Source organism: Corvus cornix, chromosome 13 (genome assembly GCF_000738735.6).
Source record: "Corvus cornix cornix isolate S_Up_H32 chromosome 13, ASM73873v5, whole genome shotgun sequence".
Classification (NCBI taxonomy): Eukaryota; Metazoa; Chordata; class Aves; order Passeriformes; family Corvidae; genus Corvus; species Corvus cornix.
In genome coordinates, this window is record NC_046343.1 from 4,840,925 (window position 1) to 4,854,058 (window position 13,134).

Consider the following 13,134-nt stretch of genomic DNA (forward strand, 5'->3'; position numbering starts at 1 on the left):
ACTGTTTCGGGGTACAATATACTTGGCAGCTTCTTTCACTAACCCCACTGACCCTAAAAAATGGGTAAAGCACAGAATAAGCATCTTGGCCCCAGGTCTGACAGTCTAGGTTGAGTCTGCTACAGACAAGGGCATTAGTCAGGCTTCCTGGGTTTTCATGGAGATGATTGGTGCTCCACTCACAGCACAGAGCTCCAGACAGACACTCTGTTACTAGCTAAGCCCAAAGCATTTCATTTTGACTAATCGTCCAAAGTTCAGGGCTGATCCCAAAGTCCTTGGTCAGCAAAGCTGGCTAGAAATGTCATGCGATTTGGACTCCACCAGATTCCCAGAAATCTTTGGGCTGGAAATGCCATGAGGATTAGGCAAAAGTGAAATCTTTCTCTTAGATTATCTAGATATTATTTGTCCCTGCTCAGCAGAGCAAATATGTTTGCTTTCCATATTTGCCCATCAGTTAAAAGCTTTTTTTGTTACTGCTGCCAATTTTGGGGTACTTTAAAGCCTGACAAATCCTTCCTCTCTTCTGTACCATGTTATGTTTACTGGGAGCACTGATTAATCCCTTTCCACCCTCATTCTTCGAGAGCAACCTTCCCTGTTTGTGTTTAGGAGGAGCGGCTCCAAGGCTACAACAACCCAGACAGAGCAACATTTGAAAACGGAGCTGCCTACTAAAAATAATCAATTCTCATTCTGGTTGGTTTCCCTGTCTCTCTCAGACCTTTGGTCAGACTCTGCCACTTACTCTCAAAAGATGCAAATTTTTGCCTATCTCTAGGATTTGTACTTCCATTGTACTCTGCTGGGTGGGATGAGCACTAAACATTTTGTGTGCATAGACTGAGAGACACTTCCACAAGTTCTGTTTTGTGACGCAGGGAGAGGAATGAGGAAGGTTTGTTATGACTCAAGCCAGGGAGAGATTTCCTCTTTTCTCTGTGGTTGTGCCACTGGGAGACCTTGTCCCCAGCTATGTGACAATGACCTGCCCACCAGACTACAGCACCTTTCCCCCTGAACATGCTGATGGACCAGGCTCATGTGAGTGTGCTATAGTTTGCTTCCTGCAGAATCATTTGGATCAGTTCATCCAATTCACCTGGTACTGCCTGAATTCAGGATCATCCATGGGGTGTTTCACTGGCAGAAGGGCTGGGGCAGTAACCCCTGGCAAGGCAGATGATGAGGATCTCCTGGGAACAGCAACATCTTCTACCAGCACAGCTGCATTTGTTCACAGCTGTGTCAATTTTGACCAGCTAAATCCAGCTAGTCAAAAATAGACTTCCAGATGAATCCCAGGCCCCTTGAGCTCAAGTTGAGTGAAGTCTCCTCTATGCCACACAGCCCTTCAGCTGCTGGGAAGAGCTCCAGCAGTTAAAAACTACTGAGCATCAGACCTTGTTAAGCTTCTCAGTGCTCCCTTCTCCAAAGAGACGAAATTTTCTCTCAGATCAATCTGACTAAAAAGCATTAAAGTCATTGCAGTGCTTTAGGAGAGCAAACATGATCAGGAAATAGTGAGTAAAATTGATAATTACAGGTGGCCACACTGAGATCAAAGACAATGCAGGACTATCAGTGTTATCAAACTCCCCCTCAATCTTTCCAACAGTGGATTTAAGACTACTCTTTACAGCTACAAGTAAGCAAGTTAATAAAATAATTATTGTGTCAATGGAATGCCAGATTTTTCCCCAAATACAGCAACAAATGTTTCAGTTGTTGGTTAATGTGCAGTTCAAACTGCAGAGCCAAGGAAGAGAGATCTTTCATGGACATCCTACTCTCTTCACATGCATGCCCACGTTCTCACAAAGACACAGATCCCTCTCTGGGAATGGGTGAGCAAATAACCACTTTTTCAAGGATATTTTCCAAATAAAATCATGAAAAATCCTCAGGACTGAGAAAACACAGGGAAATAAAACTGTACACACAGGTGTCCCCACCTGTTAGCTAACTTTCTCTCACCAATTAAAGGAGTAAGTGAATTTTAAAATAATAAAATAATTTAGGAGATATCCCAAGTGTGGCACTTAAGAGGTATATTCAGAGGGATGGTTGTAAACCTCTTGTGAGGCAGGAGAATTGGCTCCTTGGTTTGCCAGTCAAGACAGGCAAAAGTCAGGTAGAGTGAAAATCATTGCTGTGATCATTATCAGGAGGGGAAGAGATGAGGTGAAACTAGAACCTGTATCTCCTCTGTGATGTGAATACAGCTCAGTCTTGATGGAGCCACCAGGATGATGTCTGTTCTTGTCAAGGGATGCTGAATCAGACTGACACTGAAAACAGAACATGCAGAGACTGGAAGGCACATGAACCACCCCAAGCAAAACTCATCTGGAGCACACACAGGGACAGCTGAAATTTCAGAGCCTTTTGTTGGAAAATGTCTACTGGAGGAGCAGGGGGCATTTAGTGGGAACTGGCTTTTTCATGACAATGTTCACCCATTATTATGCCAAGGATGATTTCCTTTTATTCAGAAAATGAAAAAGGATCTAAGAAAAATGTTGATGAAATTAAAAAGAAAAACTGTAATTGAAATATTTTCCACTGGAAATAAGGAACTGAGCCATTTGCCTGCTGGCTGTCAGTGTGCTCACTCATCCCACTGGAACTAGCCCTCCACATCCCACCTGATGCCTCTTCCCTCTTCTGCAGACTGGCCTCCCAGAGCTGCAGAGCAGCTCAACCCCCTGCCTGAGATCACAGGCAGAACAACCCAGTCTTTCCAGTCTGCCCCAGCTCCCCAGGTAATTTGGCTCAAGTTCACTGACAGAGGCCTTTTCACTTGCAGAGGGACTCAGAACTGGAAAAACTTGAGATATTTGAGGTCAGAACCGAACATGTCAGCAAAGCTGAGCTGAAAGGAATCTTGCACAATGTCTGTGTAGTCTGTGCCAGCAAGCAGTTAGTCCTAATGCCCCTCCAGTTCATTAGCATCAAATCGACTTACGAGAAAAAAAAAAAAAGGAAAAACAAGAGTAAGCTCACTGTCCTTATTCCTGATCAATTGGTTTCTCAACAAACAAACCCCCTCTCCTCTCTGTAATGGTGTATCCCCTGTGCACCTCAGTGCCAGTGCCTCCGGCAGAGGGTGTCTCTTTCACATGAGGGATTACACTGCCTAAGTGCCCTGAGCTATGGAAACCCAGTGTTCTGCTGGGCTGCACATCTCCTTGAACATCCATCCCAGCGCTCTCTCAAGTGCAGCTGGTGCGTTTCTCAAGAGCCAGTCTGGGCTGATCCCATTCTCTGGAAAAGGACACACATTGTTGCTCAGCAATGGGTGTGCTGGGAAGAAATTCTAGCTGTGGCAAGATTTCAGCAGGCTGTTGCTGTCTGCAGTAAAACTGAATTCAGCTGGCTACAGCCAAGGCTTGTGTGGGTTCCTGGTGCCAGTTCACTCCCAGATCCCAGTGCTGACTGCACCTGGGCACTGACCCATTTTCACAGGACATTCTTCCCTTGTCTTGAGCTCTGTCAGCAGGCATTACAGCCACCTTCAGTGTGTAACCTTTTCTGTCTGATTCAAAAAACCAAACTGAACCTCAAGTGAGGCCATCCTGCACCAAATTGACTGCTCAGCTCTGTGCATGTGCAGATGTGCCAGAACAGTAAGAGTTCTTGCCAGGTGATCAAGAAATTCTGCTAAGAATCACAGAATCATTAAGGTTGGAAAAGACCCCCAAGATCATCGAATCCAACCTGTGAGCAATCCTCACCCAGACCAGAGCACTGAGGGCCACATCCAGGCATTCCTTCAACACTCTAAGGGATGGTGGTTCCACTACTTTTCTGGACAGTCTGTTCCAATGCTTGACAACCTTTCCCATGATGAAATTCCTCTTGGTGTCCAGCTTGAACCTCCCCTGGCACAGCTTGAGGTGATTTCCCCTTGTCTTGTCACTAGTTTTCTAGACGTGGCCAACCCCCACCCTGCTACACCCTCCTGTCAGGGAGTTGTAGAGAGAGATAAGGTCTCCCCTTAGTCTCCTTTTCTCCAAGCTGAGCCCCAGCAGCTCCCTCAGCCTCTTCTCATCAGTCTTATTCTCCAGATCCTTCCCCAGCTCCACTGTCCTTCTCTGGACATGCTCCAGCACCTCAACGTCCTTCCTGAACTGAGGGGCCCAGAACTGAGCACAAGACTCAAGGTGTGCCCTGTACAGAGGGACAATCCCTTCCCTCATACTGCTGGCCACATTATTTTTGATACAGGCCAGGTGCCATCAGGTGCCACCTGGGCACACCTGGCTCATGTTCAGCTGCTGTTCACCAGTACCCCCGGGTCTTCCTCTGGGACACTTTCCAGCCTCTCTGCCCCAAGCCTGGAGCACTTCAGGGGTTGTTGTGGCCAAAGTGCAGGACCCAGCATTTGGCCTTGTTGAACCTCACACCGTTGGCCTCAGCCCATCGATCCAGCCTGTCCAGATCTCTCTGCAGAGCCTTCCTGGCCTCCTGCACATCAATACTCCTGCCCAGCTTGGTGGCATCTGTGATGCCCAGCAAGTCTCACCCAGCAATACATGTGATATTTTTAAAAGAGTTTTGGTTGTTAAAGTTTTCAGTGTCAAATTATTCTTATTGAACACAAAGAGTATTTTCAAATTCCACCAAGCTCAAAGAGCATTTCAACCACCTTGTTTTGTTCATACACATTTATTGAAGCCCTGTAAATAATTAGTAACTTTTTGCAGCTTCAGACAGTGTAGAAACCCATCCCAACTTTTTCCAATCCCAGTATGTCATTCTGACTCTTTTGTATGCTGACTGACTTGCACAACACCATTCCGAGCATGTAAAGTTAAGCAGATAAACAATTACAAGAAGTTCAAGTTGGGTTTAATGAAAAGTACATCACGTAGAAATCCAGGGAAATCAAGCTTTTCACAGCTTTTGCAAAGTTGTATGGATAGGGAAATTCTGGTTATTGTTTGAGTTTGAGCCTGACAAGAAAAAGGGAAAGGAATAGAGTGTTGTTTGGTTAAACTCTGCACTGCAGCCTGTGTCTGGGTTGCCTGAGCAAAAGAGGGTAACCAAAGAGTCCTTGTACTGCCCAAAGCTGTAAATTCTCTCCAGCACCAGATGGGACTTAATTCAATCCATGAAGTGGTGAGAAGATTTCAATGCTGTTCCTTGCAGGAAAAATGAAACCCTTTCAACTGGCTAGTCACAGCCTCTGGGCACTTATGATTTTGTTTTCTTTATTACTTTGCTGTGAATGAGCAGAATTTTCCTTCACCAAGCCACTTGCATTTTTTACATGACACGCATTAGAGCCAAGCTGACCAATACACAACCCCTTGGGAGCTCTCTGGGCTGGTTCCAGATGCAGTGGTGATATGAAGATGGTTTCAGCAGCTCAGTTATTCCTTCCTGACACTTCATATCCATGGCACACATCTATGCTTGGATTCACGCAGTTTTTCACTGAGCCTTCATACCAAGATCAGAGTTTAAGGAAATGAAACCAAGTATAATAATAATTCTATTCATTAAGGCTAAGGCTTGTAATGGTACTTAGCCATGAAAAGATGCAGCCAGTGGGATTTTCAAATTGCCTAAGCAGATTACACATCTAATTCCCATTGACAGCCAATGGGAATTAGGTCCCCAACTCCCTTAGGCACTTTTATAAATCCTATTAGGTGTCTGTCTGCATCTTTGTATGTTTAAATACTTTGTAAACCTGAGCAAGGGTGTGTTCCCATGCTCCTCATGTTGTTTTGCAGGGTTTTGGTAATAGAACAAAGTCAGATCTTCTAACTTATCTTGTAGAAGTAAAATCAGGTGATTTTTTGCTACCTTTGGAACCTCTGATGTTAGAGGACTCCTGCTGAGATGTGTTCAGAGGTTGCTCACTAGTGTTGACTCATTGCTGCTAGAGCAACTCTTTTATCATCAGCTCCCAATCCCTTCAGCACTACCAGAACAGGTCAGGGAGTCCAGAGCAGAGCCAGAAAGCTCAAACCTTGTAGAGTTGAACCTAAACACTCAAAAATGCTTCCTCTTTATTTTCTGGTGCCATAAACACAGATACAGATTACAATGACAGCAGAGTTCACTCGAATTTTGCTGTGGCCACAGCTGGTTTGTGTTCTCCTGGCTGAGGGGCACACGGAATATGTGCAGAGTGCTAATCAGACCAAGCCAATTCCCTGGAAGCACAATGGTGCAATTTTTAAAAGCCCACAGCCATGGTTTTTCTAAGTCTTTGCGAATGCATCCTTTACTGAAATGGCTCTGTCACAATGTGGAACCAGGCAGGCCAAAACGAAAGCAAATATTCCCCCCCTCTGAAAGGCTCCAGTGTCATCACAACAATACCAGTTGAACTCTACTCTAAGCTAGAGCAGTGCTGGTGACTATTTAGAAAATAATTAACTGAACTTTACATGACATTCAGATGTTTCTTGGCTCAAATACCAGCCTATTCCTCTGCTGAATTCTAGGGATTCTGCAAACAATGAGAAATATTTGCCTAATGGTAGACTTGCACACCATGCTCATGTTGTGCTGAGTCACTGTATCAGTGAAGACAAATGCTGAAAAGAATAGATAGAGAAAAAACTTTGCTGAATAGACTTTGAGTGAGATGAAGATTTGTCATAAATATGAAGCAAATATAGGGTGTTTTTATGAAAATGTGTTACTGGGTTGGAAGGCAGTTTTTTTCAGTCCCCCAAGGAGATTCTTCAAAGAATGTGGATTTTTTACTTGTTGAGATAAAACTGCTAATGTCATTGCTAGAAACAAACAGTCTTTGGCTGGAACAAGAGTTAAATCCAGTACCCTGTGCATATCCATTCACAGCATAGGAATAAAATTGTGCTAAACAGTTTTCTCTGAGGCTGGGATGATGCAAGACTTGATGGCTGATGCTCCTTCATCGCTGTTGCTTGACATAATAATGCCTGATAACTCTTGAGAGTGGGCTCAAACTTACATCAGGGTGACAGTATAAACAGATGTGCTACATTTTCCCTGAAAATCTGAATAAGGAGAAGCTTGTTGCTTGGCAGCCCAGAGAATGTTCCAAGACCAAATTGCCAGCTTGTAAAGAGAAAGGCAGACAGATTATGAAATGGTTGAAACAATCAGAGTAAAAAAGAAATAAAGACAAAAATACTGTGCAGCTTAGTCAACAGGACATTTTTCCTCTTATTGATGGGTGGAAGGGCAGATATCTGTGTTCATATCACATATATATGGGTACACAGTGTTGGTACTGGAATATCACATATCTGAGGGAAACTGCATTCTGAATTGTCATGAAAAACTGGATATTCAATTTATTCTAGAGAATGACAACTTCTAAGAAGCACCATGACAGATCTATGAGAACAGACAGACACAGCAGTGAACTAGATGGCTGGTAAAAGAGGGAAAGGTTTCGAATCTGGCCATGGCAACTAAGTAAACTTATGAAACACTTGCACATAATATACATGTTCTTAAAAGCCTCTGTTGTCAGCCACTGTTGCCTGTTTTCCCAAACAACAGTTGCAGTGTTTCAGTTTCACAAAGATGTTTTTGTTAGGAGACAAATATGTGTGCAGGTGCATCCTAAAACAAATGGCTTCGAGGCCAGTCGTGGGGCTGGCTTTCATTTCTGAATCAGAAAATAAAAATTACCCAAAACAGGCTTTTTACTAAGAGGGATTTACTCACAATAATAACTGTGGACCTGCTGAAATCAAGAAGATGGCAAATAAAAAGTACACAGATTGTGCAAAGTATAATGTAATCCCAAAAGAAGAGAGATGGCACCTAGTAAATATTGGTATGGAAAGATAAACTCTGAGCAGCAGATGCACATGAGACACTTCCTCACTCAAAATGGAAGACTGTCTTAATGACTTGCAGCTTGCAAGCTCCTTACTTAATGGATCCTTGACTGGGCTAAACCATTTAACACAATCCTTTAGGCAATAAATAGCTTCTACTCACAGTATTGTAAAAATATCTCCAAACACAAAGGCATCCTTCATATGCACTAAATACAAGCTGCAATTGAAAAAGCTCTGGTGTCAGACAACTCAGAAGGATTTGAGAAATGGTTTTGAGTGGCTTGTGCAGGATGTGTTTGTGCTGCAGAAGAGCTCCCAGTGGCTCAGCACTCCTAACCAGCCAGTCGAGGAGCCAAGCAGGTTTGCAGGGAAGCACACGTCACTTAGAGCAGGGACTCAGTGGCAAAGAGCTAAATAGTTTTTGAAAGATCTGATTACTGAACAGTTCCCTTTTATTGGCCATGTGCTTTCTCCATGGATGGATTCATTGGATGTGCAACAATAATTGAGTTTCATCCCAGGGGTGAAGTCCATTTGGCGACTTAAGTGCAGTCACTTGTCAGGATGGATTTTTCCACAAATGTACATTTTTCAAGTTTGCATGTCTTTTGTCAATACCTCGGCTCTCCAAGGGACAGCATGTCAACTTCCTACACTCTTACATTTGACTGGTACTGAAAATCCGTCTGCTATGGTTCTCTGAAGTCTGTTTGATGGGGAAGGCTTTTTGACAACTCCTGCCTCTCTAGAGCTCTTACCTCTTTGTTTCTGTGGTAGGTTGGTTTTTTTCCCTTTTCCCGGTAACAGAACCTTTTATTCAGTCCAGCAACATTTATGGTGTCTTTTTTCTGTTCCTGTCTGCCAAAACAGCAAGGAGTCCCCACACTGATGAACTCTAATGAACTAGCACCTCAAAGCTTAAGGGCTGCCAATATCTCCTCTCTCAACTCAGCCCTCAGCCTCCATCCAAAGGTACGCATTAAGTTAATGACATGGGGAGAGACAGTAAATAAGTCACACCAATGGGAAGCAGAGGAATTAAAAATATTGTAAATCAAGAAAGCAGTAGAACTATCACAAAATTACCCAGCCACTGTATTATGGCTTGTGCAACATGTTTGTTTTACTGGGTGGTACAGCGTGCAAGGCAAAATTTTAGAGCTGTCTGGCAATTATTCCAGGAGGAGGGGACAGGCAGCTGGAAATGAGCATCATTTTGCTCCCAAAGAGATCCTCAGCATCAGAGAAAGAGTAGATGGTGGCTCTCTCTTGCTTTGATGAGATCCACAAATTGAAGGTCCAGACACAGCACATCTGAATGAAGCTGAAAGAATTGTAAAGAACTTCACAGAAGAAGTTTGCACTGGGAGATGATCAATATGTTCAATCCACTGTCTTTCACGTGATGGTGGCCAAATAATCCTAAGAAAGCAGCTGTAGTAAAAGACTGGACAAGGTTACTCAGTGCTCCAAAAAATGTCCACTTGAATCCCAGTGGAACAGATCTGGTTCTTTTAGACAAGAAATACATGCTGGTAATTTATGATATTTTTTTCCAGCTGAAATTTCTCCCAGCTTGACAATAAACTCATCAGTTCCACCTTTTGAAATTGAGTTTGCTCTTTCAACTTTCCTTTTATTTCATGAAAACCTCAGTAGCTTTTATGCTGGTGATAGTGTTTGCAGTCTGCTTTTGTAAAATACTAATAGCCAACAGCAGCTTTTAAAGCCTTATTTTTGTTAAAGATATGAACAAAAACAACCACATTCCATGCAAGCAATGGAAATAGAGAAGAAGGAATGAGCCAAGCATGGAAGTCAAAGTTGCTGAAACACCATTTCTTCCCCCTAACAGAAGTTACACAGGTGGGAACCCTTCATGACAAGACTTGCATTTGCATTGTTTCCCTGTTGATGCATATAAATTACTATATGAACTGATACAGAGAAAAGAAACTCATTAAACAGCACTTTCTTGATTATTATTTGAATGTAGAAAAATCAGCAGCACTTTTTTCCATTCTTTTCTTTGAAACATGACCTAATTAAAAACTGCGGTGGGTGAAAAAAAAAAAAAAAGGCAGCACTTTAAGGCATTGTCTCCCACTTTGAGATAGAAAGCCAGTTCCTCTGACTAAAACTGGCTGGATAATTCCAGCCTGGAGAGTCCCAGTCTGCCAGTCTGTGAAAATGTCTCCATCTACTGTGTTTCGATCCAAGTTCAGCTAAATATTCTGAAAAAGGGAATTTGAAGACCATCTTATGAAGTGTTACCATGGCAGTTTTAATTTCCAGCCAAAATGAAAATAAGACTAATTTTTGTCTGTTCAAGCACTGCTTTCAGATCTCCCTGGGTTTGTCTGTTTGCTTGCATCCATGAAAACGTGTACTATGACCTTTAGGAGAAAAAGCAGCAGTGATTTCTTCGACCATGTTTCACTGGCTTACCAAAGAGCAGCTGCTCTGGACCACAGCTTGAAGACAACTTTGGTTTGCCATTTCTTTCAGCTGTTTTGGAGCTATTTAGATGCATCATGAAGGAAGACTACAACTCTGTCGTCTCATGTTCACAGCTGATGGAAAGCCATAGTAGGGCTTTATCTGATGGGTTATGTAAGGCATTTATGGCACCAGTTAATCTATATGAGAATAGCCAAAGTGAAATGAGGTCTTCGGAAAGCAGTAAAGGAGACCTGTTTCCCTGTTTGTGTCTTGAGGCTGGATTCTCCTGTATGTGAGACAAACTCCCTCAGGAACACTGGTAAGAACGCCCCCCAAGGGGATCCTTAGTTATCCACTGGAACTCCTACTACATCCTTTCCACTCCTACTACATCCTTACAGAGTATTCCAGTGGCATCTCTCCCCACACAGCTGTGCATTTTCACAAAACACAACTTCAAATCCTTAAGCTGGTCACCCCTGTATCTCATCTGATTGAAATTGGCCCAACAGTAATTGCAAGGGGACTGAAAGACACAAATACAGAGATAGGGAGATCTCATATGATTTGTATCCTTAGGAAATCAGGCAAACAAGACCTTTCTGGCTTGGGGATCTGGCACAAAGCTGAGTGACTTGGACTACGATCAAACTGACAGTGTAATAAATGGGAACACTTACAGGCTGCAACCATCCCCAAGAATTCTGACCTCACTAGTCTGGCATGTGCTTCTGGTTCAGCCCTGTTCTGCTACCAGTTTTCTAACTCTGGCCACTGTCACAGGGATTTTGGAACTTGAAACCCAGACTGCTAACCAAGACAAATCTGTCAGCAGCTGACTGTTACAAAAAGCAGACAGTGACCTGTCCTTTTCTCCTCCTCACGTATAGTTTACATGCCAGAGAGGTGAATTGTTGTCAGTGGACAAAAGGACTTACTGGAACAGCTGCGTAACAGCAACCAGCAACAATCCAGGCTCTAGAGTCTTGGAATATACTGGAGCTGTAACAAAAGACTGAGGAATCTGGACATGAGTTTCTCAGAGAAGAATAAAGATCATGTGTAGTTCATATGAGACAATTCTACTGAGGATCAGTTCTCTCACACAACCTCCTAAATTTCCCATGGAAAGTACCATATCCACTTAAAGGAGGTGTCTAAGGGCATGACAGAGATAGCTGTGACATCAGGACGTAATTCACACGGGGTTTCCTGGTATTTTAAACTTCTAACAGTGGTAACATTTTAAAAACTGTATCTCCAAAGCCTCCCCAAGAACAGTGTCAGATCAGATCACATCATCAGCCTGAAGGAAAGCTCAGAACATCTAATATTATCCATTAATTGGCAATCCCCAAACCCCACATTTCCATCCTAATTTGGAGATATGCACACACTGCCAGTTACTAATGTGGGAGAAAATGAGAAACCAAAAAAACCCCAAGTAGCTCTGTAAAAATTGGAACTAATGAAGATTGCTTCCCTGGGGACATTTGTCTCACAGTTGATTGGTTTGATAATTAAATGGTAATATTTTGGCAGCGGGAATTCACCCCTTTCTAGACATCAGGGAATCCACAACAAAAAAGCAATGCTGTGAATGCCCCAGGCACAGGAAAAGCCAGAATTTACTGCTTACTGGACAATGGAGAACCCTAAGAACTTTGACCTTAAATGCTTTTCATTAAAGGCTAAGCACATCTTTTCAGGAGCAGTAACAATAAGGTCTCTCCTATTCAGTCATTTATTTTGAGGCAGCTCGTAAGAATCCTGCATAAATTTGTAATTCACTTTGAGAGCAAACCACCTCTGCATCATCTAAGTGAACTAGTTCAGCCGTTTCAAAAGATTGTGAGGAGACAGAGTGAAAATCCACAGTATGGAATCCACCTTCACTTCTTCAGGCTAGAAAAAAAAGCAGCACTGGGCTGGATGCAGCCTGATGTTAACATTCAGCACAGCCTCCCTGCAGGGACTTCTGCCCATGTTCTGCTGGCAGAAGAAGCTGTCCAAAGGGCAGGGTTGTCCTCCCAGCTCCTGAGATAAATCACCACCTCTGCCTGGCACTCCCAGTCTTCCACATGCATAACACGGGCAGTTGTAGTCCTGGCTCTAAAGCTTAAAATAGAATCACCTTCACTTCTTAAAAAACTTTGAAGTTTGCTACCTACGTTCCTTTGTAGTGAGTCAGACAGGTCCTGGCCATGCAAAGGCTGCTAGGAAATGGGTGTATCATCTCGGCAGGGCAGTGTGAGGAGAGATGACATGGGAACAACACTCACAGTCTTCTTTTCACTTCCCCCACATCTTCCACAGGGGATATTCCCGGCCAATATTCCCTGTTACTGCCTGCCCCTCAAGATTCTCTCCTGAAATGAGTGTGGGATATGGGCTCAGGTGCGGGGTGGTGGAAGCTTCACAAGCAGTTCTGCATCCGTGGAAGGGACTGGAGGATTTTGCCAGAAGCAAAACCATTCTGTGGCAGAGCAGGAAGACGGGTTCTGAAACAGCCCACCTAGGGACCCTCTGCTTGGAATATGATACGTTTGTGTGTACAGGATGTGTTACAGAAAAACACCTTTGGACTCAGAAAGCTGCAATTTTTCAGAAAAGCCTGGATGGTAACCAGCCTACAGACAGGGAACATTAGTCCACTGTTGCTTCTGCCCTACTGACTAATCCTCAGAACAAACAAACTTTATGAAATTCAGATTTCAGCTGTGTAAGTGGGTAAAAAGTGGAGCTTTATGAAATCATGGAAAAAAATACTGCTTTAAATGAAAAGTTTTTCTCAGTCTGTGCCATCGCTTCCCTACCCTCCCACGATATGGTTTTCCTTGACATTCCTCTTTTCCCCCTTGCATTTTAATTGTGAATTAATCACTGA